At 44.4% G+C, this 27840-nt stretch overlaps 1 long non-coding RNA gene across 1 annotated transcript in view; it reads left to right on the forward strand.

Annotated features, from left to right (window-relative positions):
* LOC109285003 (uncharacterized) overlaps positions 1 to 27840 on the forward strand; it is a 162187-nt gene that overhangs the window by 56223 nt on the left and 78124 nt on the right. The gene's annotated exons all lie outside the window — the stretch shown is intronic.

The raw sequence follows: 27840 nt of genomic DNA on the forward strand, positions 1-27840 counted from the left end.
CAGCATAACCAGTATGAAAATAATTTCTCCTATATGGAATCCTAGGACCAATTTCATAAGACAGCTGACTCTTGAAAAGACTCTTTGGAGAGAGCGAGAGCATGTATCTGAGATCCTATTCTTTATTAGAGCAGCATTTTATATATTAAATTCTGAATATGAACTGCAAGACTCAACAGCTGGTAGGCACACTGTATATATTATCATATATATTTGCGGTCTTTTAAATACTACTACAACTCTAAATATACAATGAGGATATAATATTGAGAATGGATTTGGTTAAAATGTTGATTGAAAAATGTTCCTGTCATAAAATAAAGTTCATTTGAAAATATATGTTTTTCTTCACAATAATGTGATTTCTCCATTTTCCAACTATTTTGCAACTTTTGCCAAATTGGGGGTTATTGAAGTGAAGGAAAATGGGAAGGTGTGGGGAAAACCTACTTTTTCTTACTCCACTTATTTTATTTTTAACTGTTAAACAGGAAAAAGGTGCATTTCCCCCTACTTTTTCCATCATCCTTTCCTCATTTCCTTCCCCTTTAAAAAAGGGGCTGTGGAAGGGGTGGAGGGAAGGGACATAAATTGTTTTTGTTTAGAAACCCAAAGTCAAAGCAGTTTTTATATTTTAAATGTTCCTTCTGAGATGTCTCTACACATTTGTGAAGAAGAAACATTAAAGGCTCAAACAACAGTGCATAGGTGTCCCTCTCTCACTGAAAGGCTATGGAGGCTTAGGTCCATTGGCATCAGTAAACAGGTTCCAAAAACACCTCTTATTGATGCCTCTCTTCCTAAATTTTTAATGCATTTCTGTTAAGTATTCTAAAAATACCCTTTCCCCACTATGAATGAAGAAACAGGTTTTTTGTTTTGTTTTGTTTTTTTAATAAAAATAATTTACTGTCAAATAAAGGAAGAAAGGAATGGCATAAGTGGAATGAATGTGTAGCATTCAATGTTTTCAAAAGTGATAGCTGGTGATTATATAGAGTACTTTAACAAAGAAGGCCTTTTGCATATGGATAACCAAATTTTGTCAGTAGCTTTGCTTACACAGTCATGGGAATTCATGCTCACCTGCACAACAAAAGTTAACGCCCATATAAGTCATTGCAAGGGTCAGTGTTTGTTATATTTGACTTAAGTGATATCATTTCTTTCCATCGAGCATTTTATTATAAAATAATAGTATTTATATTGCACTTTGTGTGTCTGAAGTGCTGAACAAACACTAACTATTCAAATATATACAATTCATTTCTAGCAGTTACTTTCTGTTTTCAGTAGTTACCTGGAAACTATCCTGGAAATTATTTTTTTTGCAGCAGTGTAATCATGAAGGCACGTAGAACTTCCCCTCTCTTCCCTGCCTCCCCCCGCCCCATCCCATCCCAATTGCTATCTCAATCTAATCTCTTTTTCAGAACTCCATAAGATTTCAACCAACAGGAAAAGTACAGCATGATTCCAAATTATAGCTTTACTTTGTCTGGGTTTAAAAAGGAAATATTTCCAAGCCTGAGAATAGCTGGAAGGTGGTGTACTGTACCATCTGCAGCTTGCTTCAGCCTAAAGGTATTTCAGAACCAGAGGCCATGCACTGCAAAGTCTGAGGAACTTAGGGAAAAACATAAGCCAAATAGGGGCTGGACTCAGCTTAAAATAGAAGCTATTTACTCAAAATGATTTACTAATGATAATTGGAAGCAGGGTTTCCTGTATCCCTTGTCAGGAATAGTTTCATAGCTGGTAGGGTCAGAAACAAGAAGGTAAGAAACAATGGGCCCCTTGGTAAGAAACAAGAAGGTAAGAAACAATGGGCCCCTTGGGACTCGGAGCGGGGGGGGGCAGCAAAGGCACCAGTCGCAGGGCTCAAGTGCCTATATACTAATGCTAGGAGCATGGGGAACAAGCAGGATGAATTAGTGCTCCTGCTTGCACTAAACACCTATGACTTAGTGGGGCTAACAGAGACCTGGTGGGATTCATCCCATGACTGGGCGGTACATATGGAGGGCTATAGATTGTATAGAAAGGACAGGTCGGGGAAGAAAGGGGGGGAGTTGCACTTTATGTCAGTGAGCAATATACATCAACCCTCATCAAGACAGAATCCAAGGTTGAGGAAGTAGAAGGATTGTGGGTTAGGCTACATGGGGGGCAAGGAGAAAGGGATTTGGTGGTAGGGGTCTGCTACAGACCCCCACACCAAGGGGAAGAAATAGATGCGGGGCTCCTGAGGCAACTCTCGGAGACCATAAAAGCTAAAGAGGCGGTAGTCATGGGGGACCTAAACTACCCAGACATCTGCTGGGAGACGCAGACAGCAAGGTCCCATCGCTCATACAGGACCTCCACCTGACACAGGAGGTACATGGTCCCACTAGGGGGAATGCCATACTGGATCTGGTATTGGCAACAGGAGATGACATGATAGGGGACCTCCAGATCGGTAGCCATTTGGGAGACAGTGATCACCTAATAATAGAATTCAACATAAGACGGCGAGTGGGTAAGGTAACTAGTAGGGTGAAAGTGCTAGACTTTAGGAAAGCTGATCTCAATACACTCAGGCGATTAGTCAAGGAAGCTCTGCAGAGTAGGAGTTTTGAAAGGATGGGAGCCCAAGACGGGTGGCTGTGCCTAAAGGAAACGATCCTTCGGGCACAAAACAAGACGATCCCCGAGAGAGGCAAAAGAGGGAAAGGGGCCAGGAGGCTTCCCTGGCTGACCAGAGAAATCCAGGGCAGCCTAAGGGCCAAAAGGGGAGCACATAAAAAGTGGAAACAGGGTGAGATCACTAAAGATGAATATACCTCCTCTGCTCATGCTTGTAGGGAGGCAGTTAGGCGGGCCAAAGCTACCATGGAGCTGAGGATGGCAACTCAAGTAAAAGACAACAAGAAATTGTTTTTTAGATATATTGGGAGTAAAAGGAAGGCCCAGGGAGGAATAGGACCACTGCTAAATGGGCAGAAACAATTGGTGACAGAGAGGGGGGACAAGGCTGAACTCCTCAACGAGTTCTTTGCCTCAGTGTTCCTAAGTGAAGGGCACAACAAGTCTCTCACTGGGGTTGTAGAGAGGCAGCAGCAAGGCGCCAGACTTCCATACGTAGATCCTGAGGTGGTGCAGAGTCATTTGGAAGAACTGGATGCCTTTAAGTCGGCAGGCCCGGATGGGCTCCATCCGAGGGTGCTGAAGGCACTGGCCAACATCATTGCAGAGCCACTGGCGGGAATATTCGAACGCTCGTGGCGCACGGGCCAAGTCCTGGAGGACTGGAAAAGGGCTAACGTGGTCCCCATTTTCAAAAAGGGAGGAAGGAGGACCCGGGCAACTATAGGCCAGGCAGTCTCACCTCCATCCTTGGTAAAGTCTTTGAAAAAATTATCAAGGCTCACATTTGTGAGAGCCCGGCAGGGCAAACTATGCTGAGGGGAAACCAGCACGGGTTTGTGGCGGGCAGATCGTGCCTGACCAACCTAGTCTCTTTCTATGACCAGGTTACGAAACACCTGGACGCAGGAGGAGGGGTGGATGTCGTATACTTAGACTTCAGGAAGGCCTTCGATACGGTATCCCACCTCATACTGGTGAACAAGTTAAGAGGCTGTGATGTGGATGACTGCACAGTCCGGTGGGTGGTGAATTGGCTAGAGGGTTGCACCCAAAGAGTCGTGGTAGATGGGTCGGTCTCGACCTGGAAGGTTGTGGGCGGTGGGGTCCCGTAGGGCTCGGTCCTTGGACCGATACTCTTTAATGTCTTCATCAGTGACTTGGACAAGGGAGTGAAATGTACTCTGCCCAAGTTTGCAGATGACACAAAGCTATGGGGAGAAGTGGACACGCCGGAGGGCAGGGAACAGCTGCAGGCAGACCTGGATAGGTTGGACAAGTGGGCAGAAAACAACAGGATGCAGTTCAACAAGGAGAAATGCAAAGTGCTGCACCTAGGGAGGAAAAATGTCCAGCACACCTACAGCCTAGGGAATGACCTGCTGGGTGGCACAAAGGTGGAAATGGATCTTGGAGTCCTAGTGGACTCCAAGATGAACATGAGTCGGCAGTGTGACGAAGCCATCAGAAAAGCCAATGGCACTTTATCGTGCATCAGCAGATGCATGACAAATAGGTCCAGGGAGGTGATACTTCCCCTCTATAGGGCGCTGGTCAGACCGCAGTTGGAGTACTGCGTGCAATTCTGGGCGCCACACTTCAAGAAGGATGCGGATAACCTGGAGAGGGTCCAGAGAAGGGTAACTCGTATGGTCAAGGGCCTGCAGACCAAGCCCTACGAGGAGAGACTAGAGAAACTGGACCTTTTCAGCCTCCGCAAGAGAAGGTTGAGAGGCGACCTTGTGGCTGCCTATAAATTCATCACGGGGGCACAGGAGGGAATTGGTGAGTATTTACTCACCAAGGCACCCCCAGGGGTTACAAGAAATAATGGCCACAAGCTAGCAGAGAGCAGATTTAGACTGGACATTAGGAAGAACTTCTTCACAGTTCGAGTGGCCAAGGTCTGGAACGGGCTCCCAAGGGAGGTGGTGCTCTCCCCTACCCTGGGGGTCTTCAAGAGGAGGTTAGATGAGTATCTAGCTGGGGTCATCTAGACCCAGCACTCTTTCCTGCCTATGCAGGGGGTCGGACTCGATGATCTATTGAGGTCCCTTCCGACCCTAACATCTATGAATCTATGAATCTAAGGGACCTGAGGAGATTATCAAGTCCGACCCCCTGCCATGGCAGGAAAGAGTACTGGGGTCAAACGACCCCAGCAAGGTGTCTATCTAGCCTCCTTTTGAAGACCCCCAGGGTAGGAGCGAGCACCACTTCTCTTAGAATATTGGACTCTGAATCCAAAAAAGTTCAGGCTGTCCCCGAATGGTGTGTTGCCATGTGTGTAGCCTTCCTTATATCCAGGAAAAGTGCATTGTGCAGAATTGAAAATGGCTACATAGAATTCAGCTTCAGGAATTTTTCATCATCTTGCTTGGAACTGCTTGGAAGTAGAGAGAGTGGGCTTAGAAGTGAGGGAAGAGCTCTTTGGAAGCTTTTTGGGAGCAGGGGCTTTGGACATAAAAATAAAATAACCTGAAACTGCAGCCTGCCCTACAGTTACATTGTTTCTGCTGCCCTAGTAAAGCCTTTTTAAAATTCGGGGACTTCAGCATACTTTTTAAAGGACATAGATGCTCCCACAAATTTTGGTGGCTTGGGGTTACGTGAAAGAGTATAAGGCAGTCAGCTGGGAGCAGACAACAGTCTCACTCCAGGCCTGATTCTCCTTTCAGTTACACCATTGCAGACTGGGAGTCACACCAACAGGGTTCAAGCACTGTTCAAGTGGTGGAGTGGAATGATGATTTGGCTTGCTGGGTATGTAAACCCGAACCTATACTTATGATAAATTGTTCCTCTCTGCACAATTTTGTTAAAATCATATTGGACACAAACTCTCCTTTTCCAATAACACATTTAGACTCCCAGCACCATGAAAGAAAGAAAGTGGAGGAGGATGAAGAGGGAAGCCCTTCTGAGATGCTATGAAAGGCCACTATGCCAAACCACAAAAACACAATCCAAGAGCACTGCCCTTATTAAAGTGGAATGAAACTCAATGGACCGTATTGAATCATCACTTATTCATGGCAGATTTCTTTTTTATGGCTTATTTTATATAACCAAGCCTATGATGTCTTCTGTCATTTGGGAAATAACTGGCATCTAGTAGTATTCTTAGTCATATGAGGGCTGCATATGTGTGCAAAGGCCCTACACTAGGAGTGAAATAGGCAAATGGCCAAAACAATCACATTAAATATTATTTTCTTCCATAAAACTAAAGAAATTTAGACATATTTCAAAGATACCTTTTAACTGATGTGGTTTTTGCAGGAATACAGTTACAGGGAATTCTCTGATCGCAAATTTGCTAACAAAGTAGGTGTGTTTGCTCAGTGAAGGTGGGGAATTTTAACCCATGATAAAACAGGTAAGCATTTTGTGTCGCCTGTTTTTTATGAGCAGGGATCCTGGTTTTCTCTGTTTAAAAATCCTAAATTCTCTGATTAAAAAACCCCAAAACTGTTTTTCCATGATTTAAAAGGCAACACCACTACACATATAGGTATCAGTTGAACAGAATGTTTTATTGATCTATCTACAATTTTACAGCACTTTGGAAGCCTACCAGTGCCTCAATCATTATAATTAAATACGTTCTAAATAACTATTTATTTTTGGTGTTTAATTTTTTTTTCTAATAGAAAAACTGCCCCCTTTGCTCACCAGGACATGGGTCCAGCTGTGGCTGTCCCCCCATCTGCTTCATAATGCTGAGCAGCCCTGATATGCTGGTGCCCTGCCCCTTCCCATGCCGTTGCCTCTCACTCCCAAGTCACAGCTCCCCCTCCCCCCAACCCTGTTGGTACCTTTTACTCCTGACCCACAGTCCCCTGCCCCCCACCCCCAGCCCTGGTGAAGGAGATCCCCAACTATTAGCACTATGGGACCTGGTGACTGCTGGGTCTGGAGCAGAGTGCATAGCTTAGCACCCCACCCTGTGGGCAGCATGGCCGGATCAGAGCCAAATGGAGCCTATGGGAGGGTGGGGGAAGATGTGGGCTGCCTGCCGCTGGGCTTAGGGCTCCCTGCCCTGCTGCCCTTTCCCTGGTTGTGTCCACAGCCCAGCGGGTAGGACTTGGGACATGTGGGCAGAGCCAGGTGGGGAGGCTTGGTGCTGCCTCCATCACCAGGAGCCCCATGCCAAGTACGCCATCATGGCAAGGTGCCCCTGCCTACCCAGCAGAAGCAGAGTTGGCGGTGATGGTGCAAAGTTGTGCCCCCTCCTCCGCTGCTTCTGGAGAAGTGGGGGCACCTTGCCATGGTGGCACAGCTGGCATGGGACTCCCAGTGGTGATGGCAGCAACAACCCTCTCCACTCTGTTCCACGTCCTGCCCGCTGGGCTACAGAGGCCCTCAAAGGGAGGGCAGCAACGTAGGGAGCCCAGAGGCCTACAGCAGGCAGCTCACATCCTCCCCAGCCCTGCACACAAATCTGGGGGGTATATGCCCCAATGTGTCACCTCTGGCACCGAACCCCTCCCTGGGAGTTCACACAGTGGCAGGGAGCCAGTTCCTCTGCCCCCTAGATGAGCTGCCTATGGCTCTGTCCCACTCCCACACCTTGGCCCTGCAGCCACGCACTGCCTCCAGATCCTGAGCTCCACTCACCACTCTGGATGGGCAGTGCCCCCAGCTCCAGGTGCCAACCCTACCTCACCATGGCCACCTCAATCTGCCCCTCCATTTCACTTATGTGCCCCCCTCCCCCAACTTACCTGAAGAATTTACCTGAAGACTGCTTTCTACCACTGCCTGGCTATATTCCCAATCACATGCATGTGTGCCCACACACATGCACTGGCACCCCCTGCATCCCACTCCCCTCAGCCCCAAGCAGCTTCTGACAGGATGGAACCCTTCCAGCTTGCAAGGGGGGTTTCCTACATTTTTCTCCTTTAAAGGAGAAAATTCACATTTTTCTGAGGGAGACAGAAAACCCAGATCCCTGCTTCTGAGGCAAAGTAATATTACAACTGGAAAAAGAAGTATATTTGGCTAAATGCTAAATATAGCCACTCCTCTCTCTGATATGCATGTATAACAATCATGCATGTATTAACAGCATTAAAATAGTTGGGCAATTCTACTTCTAATATTAGAGAGGTGCTCATGCCAGAGCTCCAGACTGGAGCAGACTGAAACTTAAAGAGAGTATTGGATTCCTAATTCCTTTGTTTAGTATTATATCTGTAATGACCTGAACACCAGAACTTGGATTAATAACTGAATTTACTGGGTCTATGCCAAGGGCATTCAATTGATTCTGTGATTACTGGGTACTATTGCTTGCAGTTGACAGAAGGGATGCAGGGTCTCCTGGCTCCACAAGAACTTGTACCTATTTAGATGATGGGGGAAGGGGAAGCTGCTGCTCTTCTATGTTGAAAGGGTTGGAAAGGAAGACAGGGCTCTGGACCACTTATCCCATTACTATCTATCCCTCTTTTGGGCTGATTGAGGTGACAGGAGCCACTGGTATGCTTCTGCATTTCAGGTCGGCATTATTATGGCAGGGCCCTTGCCTTGGTCATTGCCATTAGCTCTGCCCTTCTTCTACACTTCTGGAAATGGGTTTCAATCACTTTCCCCTCCTCCTCCATCTCCAGTCTGCTGTCTACAATTTCTGAAGCTAAATGCTGTAGTGATAGTGAGGAGCTGGGTAATTTGACTCACTGAAGCTACTATTCTTTACTTCACAGCCCACATATCAAAACAGGGTTCTGTGTCGGCACAGATCTGTGAGGGAAAGCCCAATCCACTAAATCAGAAGCCTTTGCCCTAGTATTCTCTCTGCCAATATGTCTTCTGAAGTCCTCAGGGGAGGAGGTAGGGAGAAAATCTCATATTGTACTAAAGAATACCCAGAAAAAGGATACGTCAGTGCTTGAGGTACTACTTCGGATTTTAGGAGTCCTTGATTCAGTTCCCAGCTCTGACAAAAGCTTTAGGCAAGCAATTCAGTTTCTCTGTGCATTAGAATAAATGCATTGGTGACCACTTGGCCTTCAGAGATGCACAATGTGGGTAATAACCACAATGCCACCGGAAATCAAAGTTTCTAGTATATCAGATTTGTATTGGACGTTGCTTCTTGCCCAACAGGTATCTTCAGAGAATGATCTTTTTCATGTGGTGCTTCCATGGCGTATTGGGCTTATGTTACCATTTGATGTCTGAGGCTTGCTGCAGGGCTCAACCAAAACATTTGTTATGATAAAACCGCTTTAGGCATTGGTAGGAACAGATAGCATGAATTGGTGGCAGGAGTTTTCTTATTTTCTTTTCATTTTTCTCTCTTCTACCCACCTTTCTACTCCAAAATATTGTATTTCTGTTGCGAGACTGGTGACCTGTTTTTGCTCTTAACACTCGAGCATCTTTAAAATATCAGCTATCAAACTAAATGATACATGTCTGAAGCAGATGTGATATCAAACCAGTAATAAGATTTTTAAAACATCCAATACTTTAAAACAGCTCCAGAGCAGAAGAAAAAGGGATTCTGTTCATATTTTTAGCATTACAAATAATAATTTTCCAAAATGAGAAAAATATTGGAAACTTGTACATAGGATATTTGAAGGTATTAATTTTTATGGAGGACATAGCCAACTATAGCCAACTGTAACAGGGGGGGCCTGCTCGGGGTCTGTCTACTGGTGGCCCCTCCCACCTGTTATGGGCCAACCACCCGCCTCCTTTCCTGCCATGCCTTGTTGTTAATTAATTGTTGTTAATTAAGTGGGAGGCTGCCCATTGTATGCCCTGATGTCACGGGCACTATCTGCAGCTCTGTTCCTCCCCTACACTGCAGCCCAAGCCTCGCAGATGGTATTTGTAAATTTCTCTTTATGTTGGGGTCTTGGCCACTGTGGGCCTACCCCGTTTCTCTCTAGCTAGGCCTGTCAGTCAAAAAACCCCCACTAATCAGGGTTTGACTCCCAGGCTCTAGCTCTCAAAAAAAAAACCTCATTAGGGCTCCTGCACCCTCTGTGGTGCTGGGGTCTGCTCACCCCTGAATACTGCACCCTCTCTGGTGCTGGGGTCAGCTCACCCCCAAATACTGCACCATCTCTGGTGCTGGGGTCCCCACACTGCAGTAGGCCCCCAATGAGGCCTTCTCCTTCCCCAAATAGCCTCACCCAAACCACCAGTCATAACATTCTGTGTGGGCCGGGAGCAGTCCGAGGCCCTCGGGGGTGCGTGGCGGGCTGTGGCCAGCAGCCCTGGCACGCGGGTCGGGGAATGCAGGCCAGCGGGCTAAAATTAGGCACGGACGCTTAGAGGTTGATTAAAGATTATTTTACTTACACCGAAGATGGTCGCGGTGCAGGCAGGAAAACTTGCTTGAGTTGCGGTTACAGACAGAAAAGAAGAGAGGCGGACAAGAGTTCCTTCCACGCGAACCTCTAGCCCAATCCGGTTGAAGGCTCTAAACACGCAAGCCCGTCGTGTCAACCGAAGAAAATAACTCGAAGCAGAGAGCTCTGGATACACGCACATGAAGTTTGCTAGGCTCCATGGAACTTGCGCGCAGGGAAGGGGTTTGTCGAGGGATCGTTCGGCGACGGGGAGAGGCCAGAGGTTGATCAGACCCCTATAGCCTTCTTGAGATACACGCTGGGTCCGATGGGCTCCGCAGCGCTTAGAGATCTTCACAAGATGTGAAGTTCTCCTCCTCCTGATAGTTGTGGAGTCCTCCAACTTGGGCGGAAACTGCTCAAGCCTCTTATACGGCTAGCAAGCCAATTGCTAGCCGCCACGTGGGAATAATTTAGAACTGGCCAATAGTGGGACACAAATTTGCATGCGAATGGCGGGAACTCCTTTGCATGCGAATGGCGGGAACTCCTTTGCACCGTGACACATTCAACACAAAACATAGGCTTCTAAGGCCATATAATGGAAAAATGATAATACAGAAACAAGAGAGACAACATGCCTCCTTACTTGAGATGATCATGAGGATGGCTCAGGGCATGGCACAGTCTTCCAACAGAGACTGTAGCCCTAGCACCATGGTCATTGGGAGTCCACATCCCTGCTGCCCCTCTGGCCTTCTCCACTTGCCATTTGTAGGATCCTGGACTTCCTCTTCCTGTCACCTGACTGGCTGGCAGGACTTGAGCCTTAACCCCTACTTGACTGGCCAGCCATTACTAGAAGGTTCTGGATTTAAAGGGACCACCCTGACTCTTAGTAACAGGGTTAGGGTTCCCTGTTACACCAACACTTAAAAATAAGCAACTTTTAGAACCAGCACCTTCTTCAGCTCACAGGGAACTTGTACTCAGGTTCACAATTATGCCTAATGCAGGAGCCATTCAAGTATTGCAAAATTTATTTAATAGATTTCATAGACATTAGGGCTGGAAGGGATCTCAGAAGATCATTGTGTCCAACCCCCTGCCCCAGGGGCAGGAAGTCAGCTGGGGTAACAGGATCCCAGCAAGATAAACATCCAATTGACTCAAAGGGATTTAGATTCAGTTCTGTGATATACTCTGCATTTATTAGCAGATGGTGAGCCACCTTCACTTCTATCTATGCAATGAGTATTTTGCACAATTGGATACCATAATTCTCAGGTTTAAAGTGCCTAACTGTTGCATAAGATTGTCTGAATACAGTTGTGAATTTTTTATGGATCTGATTTTATCAAGACATCATGGACAGTTTGATTTAAATTTTCCTAGTTTAGGGTACTCGCTGATAAGTTTAGAAGGTAAGAAGCAGCTAACTTTCATAACAGCTCTACATTGTTTAATATTCTGATAGAAATTTGAATGTGCACTGGCTTCCTACATAGTACAGTCTATACATAACTATATATTTGTTTTGGGACAGGGACCCCAATACTCTGTTTGTAAATAGCTAAACCACTACCACCTTTGTCCATAATTAATGAGGGTTCTTTGGTAGTCCCATTATAAGCACTTCTCTGTAATTTAGATACATAGGAATATAATTTTTAGTTTCCTGATGGAATAGTTGCATGTATAAATTTAGTGGTTAGCAAAAACCCTTGGAATCTTTTAATGAACAAAACTAGATACTAGAAGATACCAGTAACTAAGGGAACAGGACACAGTGAAGGGAACCATTTAGGTGAAATGCATCCATTTCTAAAATTGTTTTGGTATCAAGTGCCTGAGATGTTTAGTACCTGCAGGTCCACTGACATAGACTTGGCTGCAAAGCACTTCTGTAAATTATGGCCTGGACATATTACTAAAACATAAAATACAAACAGAAGCTGACTTGACTTAACTGACATCAACTCTTTAAAGCGTGTCCTTTAAATAATGAAATGTTGACATTTAAAAAGCTGACTAAACATTTTTTGATTTCCAGTTCCCATTATTTTTTAATCAGAATTGGGCATCCATGCTGAGGTTCTCTGGATGTTAGTGAAATGTTAGTAAAAATTATATTGGGACTGTAATCTGGCACCATCTTCCTCATTCATTTTATCAGTTTATATTTTGTTTAGACTCTGTTTTAACAGATGAGGACAAAGCTACTTCAAAGGCCAAGGTTGAAATCTTTGCCCCATTGAAACTAATAGGGAATTTTACAGTTGAGTTCATTTGGAGCAAGGATCTCACCCGTACTAGTTTTATCTTGTAGGAAGAACTATACAAGATATAGTTTGATTCATATTATAAAATCATAGAAAACGAGGGTTGGAAGGGACCTAAGGAGATCATCTAGTCCAACACCCTGCTCAAAGTAGAACCATTCCCAACTAGATCATTCCAGTCAAGGTTTGTCTAGCCAGGTCTTAAAAACTTCCAAAGATGGAGATTCCACCACCTCTCTGGGTAACCTGTTCCAGTGTTTTACCACCTTCCTAGTGAAAAAAAAATATTTGTAATATCCAACCTAAACATCCCTTGCTGCAACTTGAAACCATTGCTCCTTGTTCTGGCATCTGCCACCACTGAGAACAGTCCAGCTTCATCCTCTTTCAGACCCCGCTTTAGGTAGTTGAAGGCTGCTATTAAATCCCCTATCAGTCCCCTCTTCTTTAGACTATATAAGCACAGTTCCCTCAGTCGAGAACTAAATATAGATCTGACTAACTGGACATGCCTAGTCTTTTCATAGAACTTGGTATTCCAATGTGGAAGATAGGAAGAATTAGTTTTTTGTATATAGTAGCACCCCCTGAGTACCAGACTTTTCTAAAAAGACAAGAAACAAAGAATTTACCCCAAAAAACTTTTCCAAACACTTACAGTCTAAAAACAAGAAATCAAGTTAATCATGATTCAATGGGATGGATGTAGTGTGATACTTGAGCCTGATTTGTGTATCAATGCTTCTTCTGAATGCTTAGTTTGGAATTCGATCTCATTATTACAGGAGAAGGAGCTGTGAAATTCAGTTGCTCGGGTGACTGGCTGCAGACTAGAAGGACCTGGCTTTGATCCTAGGTGACGGCAGTGGGTTTCCATTCATTTCCATGTCCAGTGTAGCCTTTAGGCCTACCCAAACTCCTATCCAATGGGCCCCAGGAACTACCTGTAGGCAAAGGCAAATGGAGTATCATAATGATGACATCACCTCCTTCTTGGGCTGAGGGTAAAGAAACAGTTGAACCCTGCCTCCATGGCTTGTAAAGAAGACAACTTTACATTTTATTACAGGAGAAAAATTTCATACTGTGGATTTATCTATGGATCAGAGGATAGGAAATTGTCTTTAGAGTCTAAAAGGACTTTCTTTAGTGAAGTACTACAGTTGTAAGACATGACAAATTTCAGTCCTGAACTACTGATGACAAGTTCAGGACTTGCCAAAATTCTAGAAGACAGATAATATACCATATTGATCCAAATCCAAAACAACTTTGAATTTAAGGTGACCTCCCCCAATAATTAGATTCTATAAATGGAAACATTTAAATTGTTATAATTGTCTATGTATAATTCTACTTATTGGAGGGTTTTGTTAAATTCATGCCCCCCCCACTACTCTATGGGAGGAAAAGCAGCAATAAAGGGGGGGGGCGCAGGTGGTAATAGGCCAGCTGGCCTGACCCTCACCCCTTGCTTGACCCCACGCCCACCCCAGACCTTGCCACCCCATGCCTGCAACTTTGCAGTGCTTGTGCCCTGTGACACATGCCCTCCCACCACTACTCTCCCACAGGTTACTTGCCCCCCTACATTGGCCCTCCCCTTACTACCTGCCCCGTCCCCCACAATGGCTACTACTTACCCTCCAGCTCTAGCTGTGTCCTCTGCCCATCCAGGGAGCAGTGGTTCCAGGGATGGTAGCTCTATCCTTGGCCTCAGCCCCAGGATCAGCACTGGGTTGGAGTCAGAATGCCAAGCCAGAGCTGGTCAGAGCTGCAGCTGAGAGTGAGTGCTAGGGGAGGGGGTAAAGATGGGGGAGTGGGCATGGGGGAGCAGATGCTGCATGGGGCAAGGTGGGAGGGAAACAAGTGTTCAATGCAGATGTGGTTATGGCTCCAATTCCAAGCCTGGTTCAGGACTGGAGCTGGAGCTTCAGCTGCCACCTGCACCCCACCAACTTGTACTCAAATACAAGATGAGAATCTCCTGCCCCACCCCATGTTGAATGGGGCAAACAAAACTTGTTTTGGATTCTAGTAAATATGATAGGTCACAGACAGTGAGTACACCCAAGAAGCTTTTGGAATAATCTTTGTGAGTTTGAAACCAGTGCCTAGTGAATTTTGGATATATTAAATTTCCTTTTATCAAAGAGCAGAATTAATCCACAAATTGTGTTTCTGGTTATTAAACTGCAGCTACTAAAACTAATTTTTCCTAAATTGTCACATCCAGATACCTTGCATCTAAGAGTTTTAAAGTTGCTGGCTGAGCAGCTCTGGATCACATAAAGCTGATTTTTAATGGGCCTTGCAATATGGGGAGGATTTGGAAAGAAAGTTAATATTGTATATATATTTTAAAAAGGATGGATGGGACTATCCAAGGTAATTACAGGCATTACAGCTTGACAAGTTATCCTGGGCAAAATAAGACACCAGATACAGGACTGAAAGTGGGGTAATGATTAATTACTACTAATACCCATGCATTTGTGGAAAATGGCCTGGTCAAAATAGTTGTTTTTTTTTAAATTAGATTATAGGTTCGATTGAAAAAGGTAAATGGTAAGTAATATGCTTAGACATCTTTAAGGCATTTTATTGATGATATTTTAATGTAGAAATTAGAATTATATAAAATCAGCACAACACAGTAAATGGATTAAAAATGATTTAAATGAAAGGTCTCAAAGTGTAGTTGTTAGTGGGGGAAAATCACTGTCAAACATGACTGTTTCTAGAGCAGGGCTAGAGGGCCACTTAATGAGTTTTGGTGAGCTGTTGAAGGCTGCAACAGTAGCCCCCAGGGGCCCCAAGTATCCCAAGGGCTCACCACCTGCTGATAATGATGCTGCAAGTGGTGGTGGGGGTTGTGCACTATAGGGAAGTGTGGGGGAGTCGCCACACCCCGCACCCTCCCTCACAACCCACAAGCCACACAAATGCAAACCCTGCCCACCTGAGCTCCATGCTCCCACTGACCCCTAGGCACCAGCCCCGAGCTCCTGCTAGCCCATGGGCAACTGGTGCCACCTTAGTCAGGGGGGCATGTGCCCCCCCATGACCAGTCCCGCCAACTCCCAACCCCCACAGCTGATCGCTGTGGCTGATCGCTGCAGCCACTTCTGGGAGTGGCTGTAGCAATTGACCAGTGCTCGCAGGGGGCACCAGCACTCCCGCCTCCCCCCCAGTCGCCTAAGCAGTGAGCATGGCCAGTCATGGGGTGCACTGACACTCTCATGGGGTGCATGTGCACCCCCGTGCACCCCCTATGCGTTGCCAGTCTGCCAGCTCCATGTTCCTGCCCAGCTGCAGCTCTCCCTCACCCCCAACCCCTGTTGCTTCTCTACCTGCTGCCCAGAGCCAGCACTGCAACAGAGATGGGAGGAGGAGCTGCAGAAAGCCCAGCAAATCCCACAGGAGCTGTAGCAGTCCCACCCAGAAGCCATGTGTGCTGGCTAGGCTGGGCCTTTCTGTACATGAGAGTAGAAGCGAAGGGCATGGGCTGAGCAAGATGCAACTAATTGATGGGGCCTGCGGGGTGGACCAAATCACCTGGTGGGCTGGATCCAGCCTGCAGGCTGTATTTTGTCCACCCCGTTCTAGAGTCTCCCAGGATTAGTGGTTGGCCCTATATTTGTACTGGATATAGTCTCGTTTTCATTCAATAAGGGAACAGAAACAATCTATGTTTCAATCAATACTTTGTGACCTATCTGACCAGTCATAGCAAATTGCACAGCTTAAATGTCTTTCTTTTTTTTTTTTTATTAGAAGGACTGCAGCAAATTAGTGATTCAAGGAAGTAAGAGGGGTTGGTGGAGGATTCTAAGCACATATGCAGAAAAATATCTCTGGATCCACTTGCATAATCCCTATTCAGGTGCTTGCCTAATTTAAATCCTCAATTGCCCAAGCACGCTGAAGTGGTTTCCATTCCACATAAGACTTATAACCATTATAGTATGTTCTCTCCCTGCCAATTCTCCTGAATTTCCTATGCGAGTCGCACTTAAAGCTAACATTATTTTAAATATATTAATGTGTCTATATGGCACTTCAAGTATATATTTATTTTTTTAAATCCCTATATATGGAGCTTAATTTTGCTTAATCTTGCTTTATTACTATAATCAATCAGGCCTGAACTTGTTTCCAGGTATCAGCCAACATTTGTTGCATAACCCAGCTGCAGAATCAGCTGCCAAGAAATTTTGCTGAAATAAATCCTGAAATGCTACCTCTTGTTTGTTTGTTTTGATGGACTGATTTGTCATGGTGCAGCAATTCTCTTTGGATGGCAATGGATTTTGATCCTTTAAGTTGTGGTGGATATTAAGACTAATAAAATTAAGATGGTAAGCCTTGTTATGCAGAGACCTGCACACTAAGTTGTCCAAGGTCATAAAAGCCTAATCCTGCCTGTTACATAAAATTGTTTGTACATGTCAGCAAAAATTAGACTGGATTAGTCCTAGCAAAAGATCTGCTAATACCACCCATAGACTCTGAAGTCTGTGACTGACTGACTAGAAGAAAGATAAGAGGAAATATTTTTACCCCTGGTGGACAAAATTATTGCAGCCTGCCCACCTCCATTCAGGGATGGTGGTAGCAGGGCTTATTTTAAGGAGACATATATATAAGGTGCAAAAGAATCTTGTCCACCAATGAGGAAAAAATTTTGACACTCAGTTCCCTGTTTTCCTTCTCCAGGGGTGTGTCTACACAAGATGCTTTATTGCACATTAAACCAATCTAATGTGCAGTAAAGTATCACTGTCTAGACATGCGCAGCAATTACTGTGCTTTAAATTAGTCTAAGGTACCATTTGCTAGTATGAATACATACAGGTACTAGAAAAATAGCACATTAACTAATGCACAGTAGCGCACATGTAGATGTGTAGACTCTCCCTGCAGCTGAGAGGGAGTGGCCCCTGGAGCTGGGACAGCTCCCCTTGCCTCCCAGGGCTCAGGGCCAGCCCTAATCTCCCTGCAGCTAGGAGGGAGCAGCCTCCAGGAGCCAGGGAAGCCCCCTCCTAGCCCCCTCTGCAGGGCTCAGGACCAGCCCCATGCTCCCCATGGCTGGGAGGGAGCTACACCAAGAGCCAGAACCCCCAGGGTTTGGGGCCAGCCCTGATCTCCTCCTAGCTGGGAGGGAACAATCCCTGGAGCCAGGCCAGCTCCCCATGCCCCCTGCCATCCTGGGGCTGCCCCCAGTGCTTCCTGCTAGCCCAGGGTTAGCACCCCGGGGAGCCTGGGTCTCCCCCTGACTGCTGCAGTGGGGCAGAGCAGGGCAGCAGCAGTCCTAGACTGGGCTGCTCCTGTTGGGTGCGGTTTGCTCCCAACACAGGCATCTGTGTAGACACAGGCACACGTGTTTCCAGGACTGCTTTAATGGGCCTGAACTTTCTGCACAGAAGATTCAAGTGCATTTAATTGCATGTGTAGATGCACCTGTAGTCAGTCAGTGTGTAGGGGGGAGCACTGATAAAGATTTTTTTGGCTGATTATTCACTAGGCATATTGGCCAATACTGATCTGATAACTGATTTACAGGAATGCAGCCAGGTAGCATAGAAAGCAGCACCCTGGAGGGAAGTCTGAGGAGGGGGAGGGGTGTCGGGGAGCAGATTGAAGTCCCCATGGTGAGGGAAGGAGTGGAGCTAGGGCTGGGACAGGGCAGTGAATGGAACCCCAGAAAGTTGCACAGAGCTGCAGGTGGCTCATCCAGGGGATCAGCCTCCCAGCACTTAAAAATGGCAGTGGGAGTGCTTGAACTAAAGCTTATCAAATGAGCTTTAGTTCAAGTGCTGCTGCCACCATTTAAGTGCTGGGACACTTTTCACCAGAGGATGGTGAGGGCGGAGGTGGGCTGCCCTCTCTGAGCTCAGGGCTCTTTGCCCTGCTGCCTTTGTCCTGGGAACCATGCACTGGCCATACTGCATCCTCTACCTGTCCAACAGCTGGAGGCACAACTCACCACCACCACTGCAGCCAGATGGGCAAGGGAAACAGTACAACCAGCATGCAGCTCCTGGGGCAAAGGCAGCAAGGTAAAGAGCTCTGAGCTCTTAGAGAGAGAGATATCTATATATAGATATAGGAGAGGATGTGGATGCAGCCATAATGGTAAGACTCATCCCTACTAATTCATGCCATCCTGATGTGGCATAGATAGATAGATAGATAGATAGATAGATAGATAGATAGATAGATAGATAGATAGATAGATAGATAATATCTCCAGATTCCACAGTGATACCACTGGTTCTGTTAGTTTGATCTTGAAAGACAGCCTGACCAGACCAGTCAGAAAGGAATCCAGGTGTTGCCACTACTACTGGTCCCGATCTCCATGAGGCTGTGAGGCAGCTGCCTGGCAGCAGGGACAGCTTTCCCCACTGCTTGTGGCTCCTTGCTGCCCAGGGGTCAGCAATTGCTCCTGGTCATTGTTTACATATGCACTTTCACATATTTAATGCTCAGTAAAGTGTCTTATGTAGACACACCCTGTATGTGGTAGTAGCAGTTACCACTTGAAGGAACAGAGATGCTGTAAAAAGTATAGCATTTACTTTTTTGGCCCAACTGTCTAAGGACATCTTGTATCTTGAGGAGTCACACAACAAGTAGATACAAACAAAAGTGAAGTTGTCAGAAACAGCTAGCACCAAGACAGCTGGCATTTCTGCCCAGAGTGAGGAAAACAAACTTTAATTTCTGTTACCTGAAGTTTTAACACTGAGCATGCTGAGACTATCCACAGGGTTTGGAGTGAGTGTTATCTGTCTTAAAGGTACTGATTAACAAGTTCAAGAACAGTGCCAAGTTTGTCACCATTTTGAGGTATTTTATCTGAGACAATTATAATTATACTTGAGTTTTGAAGGTGGTTGGCACTACCACTACTATGGACTTACACTGAACCTTTGGATGTTTGAAACTTCTGAAAATGACGTATGACTTGTCTCCAGTTTAATACAGAAAATATGAAGCATGGACAAACATTTTCGTTAACATCTCCAATCTTAATTGGATTCATTGGACAGTATTCAAAATTAAATTACAACAAAGTAAGGGGCAAATGAGGGTAGGTCTGCTCACTTTTTCTAAGAATTACAGCTGTTTCCAGTAATCCCTTTTAAAATCTTTTCCAATTTTGCCTTTGATGACAAAAGATAGATTCAAGTACTGAAATTTCTGGAGATGAAAGTACATGGGAGCCAACTGTTTGAAGTTTCCGTTTCTTAAAGTATAGATACAAAGCAAAAACTATCAGAATGGAGCTGAAAAACCTGAAAATCCAGGAGATTGTGAATTGTGAAAGTTGCATGTTAAAGTACGTCTTCTGTACAGCATGTGATTAGAAGTAGCCCTGCCAGATGTGACCTTGGTTAACCGATAAAGGTAAATAAATACAAAGAAGCATCAGCCAAGCAATTCATGTTCCAGGCTACAGCGAATGCTTCCATCAATCTTCTCCTTATAGAAGTGGATCGTACTTTCATATTTTTTTCATTATTCTCAAATTTCAAACTATGACACATTTAAAAACTGAAACAAATGTATTCAGAACTCTTTCTGTAGCAACCGTGGCTGCTAAATGAAATTACAATGGAGGACCACTGTCACTTACAGCAAATAAATCTACTTTGATCCACATTGATTCATGAGCTTGTCATCAACTAATACAAAAAGCTGTAGGGGTTGTAAATTATATTGTGCTATGTATAAATTGAATTACACAACTGAAGCTTCACAAATGCTTCTTTACCCTTCCAAAAAGAGACTGATGTAATAATAGCATGGAGTACTGCTGCTTTACAATAGTTTCTAATAAAAAAAAAAGGAGAAGTTAAATATTGCAAGCCCCGAATGTATCCATTATACTCCAAGGTATTAATTGCTTCAGACCATGGGGCTAATGCTTGGGAAAATAAATAAATATATACATAAAAGCTACTACACTCATGAGTTACCAGTATGAGTTTCTAAATTCACTGTGCTAGCACTGTGCTGTGCTAGCTATTCCTGCTGCCTATCTAGGAAAAGGTTAAGAGTCTCCTTTTATCTCATTTGTTAATTCTTTGTTCTTTGCCACTTCTACTACAATTCTGGTTTTTTGGTTTTTTAATTTTTTATATGGGGCTGCTGCCCTCGAACTCTCTCTCTTTCCCTATGGTGCATATTTTACATACTCATTTTCACCTTTTGTCTGCCCTCAAAAATTATTTCAGAAGCTATTCCTTAAAGATACAAAGTGCTAAATAAGGAAAGGACTTCCAAAGGGAATTTAGATGCCCAAGTAACATGATCATCTTTTAAACAACTTTCTCAGATTCCTCTTGAGCTAAAAAATGTTCATGCTCTTCTTCAGCCAGAAGACTATTTTTTTTATTCCTATATTTTAGCAATGGGCAAGTTATCTGGCATCTTCTGGAAGCACCAATATTACACAATACATTTTGTTGTATTTAAAAATGTATACATCTGGTTTGAGACCTCTCTCATGTCTGTATAGTACCAATTTGGTTTCTTCTTCTCACTGTTCCCTACATGGCTTTCTATGCCATACTTGGCTCAGTCAAGCATTTTTGAGCATTACTGGTCACAGCATTTTGGGCTGGTATGCAACCATATGATAACATTAGCAAACTTTGTCCTCTCTGCTAGTGGTTCTTAACACGGTTAAGTTTTGGTTTAATGTTATTCACAGTCTTCTACTTTCAAGATCAGCTCCTTTGCCTTACATGTTTTTAGGTTTTTAATTATGCTGTTCCATGTAGAATGACAAAAGATTTGAGATTTATTGACACCAGTCTTTTAAAGTTGTCTAGCACAGTTAAAGTGATTTTCCAGATTATACTGTAGTCTGAATGGTTTATTTTGGGGAAAACCACAAATGCAAAAAAAAATGTATTATAATTTCTTATTAATTTCTTTGACTACCTGACCTTTCTAGAAAAGGTGCTCAACAATGTTATGAGAAGATCCACAATGACTAAAATAGGCTTGTTCCCATTTTCCTCTATTAAACAGACACCAGTGTACTTGGTGTCCTTGCTAGATAAAACAGACATCAAGAATTCTTTCTGTTGTAAGGAATATATAGAACATTTGTGAGGAAAATGCTGTATTTTTGACAGCTGTATTTTTTATTAAATTTATTTTAATAAATAATTTAATAAATATTTATTACACTAAGGAACTCTGTATGTTTTGACATTTAGAAAATTATCTCCATGCATATAATTCTTAGGGCTAACTGATAATGACAGCACCATGTTACAGTTGCAAATTTAATAAGGGGACCTAAACTACCCGGATATCTGCTGGGAGACGCAGACAGCAAAGTCCCACTGCTCACGCAGGTTTCTAACCTGTGTACAGGACCTCCACCTGACACAGGAGGTGCATGGTCCCACTAGAGGGAATGCCATACTGGATCTGGTATTGGCAACGGGAGATGACATGGTAGCTGACCTCCAGATTGGTAGCCATCTGGGGGACAGTGATCACCTAATAATAGAATACACCATAAGACGTTGAGTGGGTAAGGTAACTAGTAGGGTGAAAGTGCTAGACTTTAGGAAAGCTGATCTCAATGAACTCAGGCGATTAGTCAAGGACGCACTGCAGAGTAGGAGTTTTGAAGGGATGGGAGCCCAAGAAGGGTGGCTGTGCCTTAAGGAAACGATCCTTCGGGCACAAAGCAAGACGATCCCCGAGCGAGGCAAAAGAGGGAAAGGGGCCAGGAGGCTTCCCTGGCTGACCAGAGAAATCCAGGGCAGCCTAAGGGCCAAAAGAGGAGCACATAAAAAGTGGAAACAGGGTGAGATCACCAAAGATGAATATACCTCCTCTGCTCGTGCTTGCAGGGAGGCAGTTAGGCGGGCCAAAGCTACCATGGAGCTGAGGATGGCAACCCAAATAAAAGACAACAAGAAATTGTTTTTCAGATATATTGGGAGTAAAAGGAAGACCCAGGGAGGAATAGAACCCCTGCTAAATGGGCAGAAACAATTGGTGACAGAGAGGGGGGACAAGGCTGAACTCCTCAACGAGTTCTTTGCCTCAGTGTTCCTAAGTGAGGGGCATGACAAGTCTCTCACTGGGGTTGTAGAGAAGCAGCAGCAAGGTGCCAGACTGCCATGCGTAGACCCTGAGACGGTGCAGAGTCACTTGGAAGAACTGGATGCCTTTAAATCGGCAGGCCCTGATGGGCTCCATCCGAGGGTGCTGAAGGCACTGGCCGACATCATTGCAGAGCCACTGGCGGGAATATTCGAACGCTCGTGGCGCACGGGCCAAGTCCTGGAGGACTGGGAAAGGGCTAACGTGGTCCCCATTTTCAAAAAGGGAGGAAGGAGGACCCGGGCAACTATAGGCCAGGCAGTCTCACCTCCATCCTTGGCAAAGTCTTTGAAAAAATTATCAAGGCTCACATTTGTGAGAGCCCGGCAGAACAAATTATGCTGAGGGGAAACCAGCACGGGTTTGTGGCAGGCAGATCGTGCCTGACCAATCTAGTTTCTTTTTATGACCAGGTTACGAAACGCCTGGACACAGGAGGAGGGGTGGATGTCGTATACTTAGACTTCAGGAAGGCTTTCGATACGGTATCCCAACCCATACTGGTGAACAAGTTAAGAGGCTGTGACTTGGATGACTACATAGTCCGGTGGGTGGTGAATTGGCTGGAGGGTCGCACCCAGAGAGTCGTGGTGGATGGGTCGGTTTCGACCTGGAAGGGTGTGGGCAGTGGGGTCCCGCAGGGCTCGGTCCTTGGACCGATACTCTTTAATGTCTTCATCAGTGACTTGGACGAGGGAGTCAAATGTACTCTGTCCAAGTTTGCAGATGACACAAAGCTATGGGGAGATGTGGACACGCCGGAGGGCAGGGAACAGCTGCAAGCAGATCTGGATAGGTTGGACAAGTAGGCAGAAAACAACAGAATGCAATTCAACAAGGAGAAATGCAAAGTGCTGCACCTAGGGAGGAAAAATGTCCAGCACACCTACAGCCTAGGGAATGACCTGCTGGGTGGCACGGAAGTGGAAAGGGATCTTGGAGTCCTAGTGGACTCCAAGATGAACATGAGTCGGCAGTGTGACGAAGCCATCAAAAAAGCCAATGGCACTTTATTGTGCATCAGCAGATGCATGACAAATAGGTCCAAGGAGGTGATACTTCCCCTATATCGGGCGCTGGTCAGACCGCAGTTGGAGTACTGCGTGCAATTCTGGGCGCCGCAATTCAAGAGGGATGCGGATAACCTGGAGAGGGTCCAGAGAAGGGCCACTCGTATGGTTAAGGGCCTGCAGTCCAAGCCCTACGAGGAGAGACTTAGAGAAACTGGACCTTTTCAGCCTCCGCAAGAGAAGGTTGAGAGGCGACCTTGTGGCCGCCTATAAGTTCATCACGGGGGCACAGAAGGGAATTGGTGAGTATTTATTCACCAAGGCGCCCCCGGGGGTTACAAGAAATAATGGCCACAAGCTAGCAGAGAGCAGATTTAGATTGGACATTAGGAAGAACTTCTTCACAGTTCGAGTGGCCAAGGTCTGGAACGGGCTCCCAAGGGAGGTGGTGCTCTCCCCTACCCTGGGGGTCTTCAAGAGGAGGTTAGATGAGCATCTAGCTGGGGTCATCTAGACCCAGCACTCTTTCCTGCTTATGCAGGGGGTCGGACTCGATGATCTATTGAGGTCCCTTCCGATCCTAACATCTATGAATCTATAAGGAAAAATGATACCCTATAGCTAAAAATAACTGCTTTGTCCATGCACTTTAAACATTTCTGCCTATAAGAAGGAATATTAGAGATTAGTGGTCTTCAGTATGTGGCCAACTGGTAACATGTTCCCCACAAGATATTGGCCTCCCTTTGCTCAGTATTCTTGTCCGGGGGCCTGTGAAGGTTGGGAACCACTGCTACTTACACTGAAAAGGCTACATAGCATTATTGATCCATGTGTACATATTCTGTTGTTAGACATTACTTTATCAGAAAATCAAACTGAAGCTGGTTGTCCATCTAAGCAGAAGGTTTATGGGTTGATTTAAAAGACAACTGAAACTAAAAAAAACCCCAAATTAATGAGTGTAATATTTGAATGGTTCCAGTATTTTTTAAGTTGAGGGAGTATTCACCCACTTCTACACACAAGAGCCAGGTACAGACATTACCAGCATAAGTGATTGGAAACCTATCTATATCCATGGCAGAACAGAAGTTCGGCACACAGAACTGGTTTAAAAATTGCAGAACCCAGTCTGAGATTTGCCACCCCTTTTCCCCAACTGGATGGCAAATGTATGGTCTGTTCACTACTGATCTTAACTAAACTGCTCATGGAAAACTGCATAACTTAAATCAATTCCAGGTCAGGCCTTTTGAATGTCTGCACCAAGCCAATCTGTGCAGAGGTGTTAAATGCAAAACAGGAAAGAAAAATATCGAAAGGAACGTGACTTTAATTTACAAATATCAATCCAAAATGCAGTGCCAGGTACTTTCTGGAATGTAATAATAGTTAGCTTTTCTGGGAATTAATGATATTCAGCTTTCCCTTAACTCAGACTTCTGGGAAATGCTCTTTCATTTGATCCTTATTGGTTAACTGATGTGATAAAAGGAAAGGTAGGTTACCTACCATGTCTGCATACATTGAACTTTGTTTTAGTCATGATATTGGTGATTTGATGCTAATTCTCATTCAGAGCATGTAATATTTCAGTGCCTGGGTGAACCTGACACTGCAGTCCCACAGTTGCAATGTGCCAGCTATTGGTGTTATACACATACTGGTCTGTAACTTGCTGGCAAGGGCCAGTGCCTAGAAACTTGGCTGTGCATATTTGACCCACTTGTTAAATAAAGATTGGAACTGACTATAAAGATAGTCTCTTCTTTCCCCCCCTTATCTGACATGATCTCCTTGACAATAGCAATTTGGGAAATATAATATTCTTATTCTTGAAGAATCTGAGACGGGTGGAGGCCTAAACTCTTGTTTTGCACAGGAAATGTATATGAAACCATGTCGTATCTAGATTATGCAAAGGCTCTTAATGAGTATCCATATCTTCACTTCGCTATCAACTGAAAAAACCCTTGTATGAATGACTGGGGAAATAAAAGACTTACACCACTGGAAAAGTACAATGTATTTTGACCATTAATGCAGCACATAATATGTAAAATGATACTTTTCACATTGGCAAACATATTGCCAAATGGAGCCTGAAACTCACTATTATTTAATAAAATAGTAAAATCTCATTTAAATACATTCCAAGGAAAAGAACAGAGCCATTAATCCCAATTGTGCATGTGAAGCATTTGATGCGTCCAGCAAAATTTTTCTCTCTCCCATCCCCATCAGTAGTTTCAACATACTCTTATATCTTCCAAGTGCATAAAAATTAACAGCAATCCTGCTGTTGATTTCTGCATATGCTCTGAACCTTAAAGATTAAAGCAAGTTGAGGAAATGCTAAAAGGATTTCAGCCTGAAAACCAAAATGCATTTACTATATACAAAACACACCCCACGATATCAGCCAACCCCCAGACAGCCTTATCTTTTTGAAAACACAATCTATGCATCTTGTCTGCTGCTAAAACTGCCAAGAATCCTTTTCCTTTTTCTACAGAAGTGACACAGAAATCAGACGTTTGAAATAAAAGATTTATTTCATGCTACAGACCTTCAGATCTTCAACAAAAATAACTAAAACATTCCTTAACTGTATATAGGCCTCTCAATTTTCTTTTGAGGGCTGGTGCCAAATAGTTCAAGCTTCATGTTATACATGCATACTATAAAATTAATACATTTACCATAATGTTGACTCACTAATTATCATAATGTACTTCACTCTTATTAGTGTTAATGTATCTTGCCCTTGCCACCTTTCAAACCCCTTAAATTGATAACACCCTGTTTATTCTTTCCAATGATGTCCTGGGTTATTTTTGGCAACATGTTGGTCATTTTGGTTAACCTTCTAATGTAAGACTACTGGGAGGGATTTATGAAGCATTTGGAGGTATATTCCCCTTTCCCTTCACTATACTGGTTACAGTAAAATCCAAATAGGTCCAAAGCTGCAGAAAAGCTACAGGCCACTTATCTGGAGCAAGCTATTAAAAGTGAAAGATTACAAGGGCTGGCTTCCCAGTAGTGGGTTAAAGAAGGGCTACAGCAAAACTGATCAGGCTATTGATAATTGAGCAAATAAGTTGTCTTCTCTGCTATTGGCCAAGAGCAGGACTAAGCAGCTGCAAGACACTGGAAGGCACAGTTTCTAAAGAAGCTGGCTTGGCTGCTTGATTAAGAGAAAAGGACCATAAGGTTGTGAGCTTGCTTGTAGGCAAAAAAACAAACGAATGAAAAAAACCCATCTCCCCCAACCGGTTAATAGGAAACCTGTGTGCCTGGCTCACATCAGTAGAGATTAGGTGACCAGAAGGGATGGAGGTAGGAGGTATATAACCTTGGACTAGAGAGTCACTCTGGTTCTGTGTTATTTGGGATGAGGTGCTCCCTGAAGAGCAGGATGAGCTAAGTGGTTTACATAGAATAAGTAGTACCCCAGGGAGCTGTTAGAAGCCAGCTGATAGGAGCAAGGCAGGATCTACTTTGTGGTGAGTATAACCATCTGGGTTCATTGTTTTTCATTAAGTGTTAGTTTCTTTTTTTTTCTTGAAGCATGGGTATGGCTGTAGGGGTGGGTATCTTATACAAGGTGCTGTTGACAGCTTTGGGGTTGGGGCCTGGTGCATAATAAATTGAGTTTGTCTTAAATTAATTCATGTAATCAAAAGCAGGTAAGAAGCAGTATCTAGAGAAACTAAGGATTGTAATGGCTTTCTTAGCTGGGGAGTATATCATTCATTCCCACCCTCCCTTCCACTGGCTCACAATATGTTAACAAGGTCTGCCTGAAGATAAGGGGATCAGAAGTAACTCTTATACTCTTCAGCCAGGGATTGTGATTTCAGGGTCAGCTACACTGTAAAGTTCTCTGAGGAGTCCACTGAAAACTTTGGCAAGTGCAAAGTATGTAGCTAAGCCATCTTTTTAAATTGTGGTAAGTGGAAGTGCTCCAAGAATCAGCAGTGATGACTTCACCTCTGAGTGCAATTCAGATGCTTTTTGCCTCTAAAGCACTAAATCACTTGGCTGTGAGTTCTCATTCAAAATGCCTCTAGTGCTATGTCCTGCTAGTTGTGTCCGGATAGAGTTCTCCTGAAGTTGCCCTGTACAGCTGAAGTCCTGGTATTGTTATGTAGCAAGTCATTCGCAGGGGAGCACCCTCAGATTTGGACTTCATTCCCTGTTATGATCTACCAACATCAAAGTTTGGCCAACTTCAGGATAAGAATTAGACACATCTGTTCGATGTTTGGCTTTTAATAACCAACAGGGAGAGATGATGCTGGCTTTAGGGGACATGAGACTGTGGTCAATTAAATGCTTAAAAATTAGATCGCAGGTGGAGATGGGGTGTGGTCTAATCTTATGACCTTATTTTTTATAGTATATTTGTCTTAATATTTTGACCTCTTAAGTGACACCCGTAAGTGGTGTGATGGT

This window comes from Alligator mississippiensis, chromosome 2 (assembly GCF_030867095.1).
Source record: "Alligator mississippiensis isolate rAllMis1 chromosome 2, rAllMis1, whole genome shotgun sequence".
NCBI lineage: Eukaryota > Metazoa > Chordata > Crocodylia > Alligatoridae > Alligator > Alligator mississippiensis.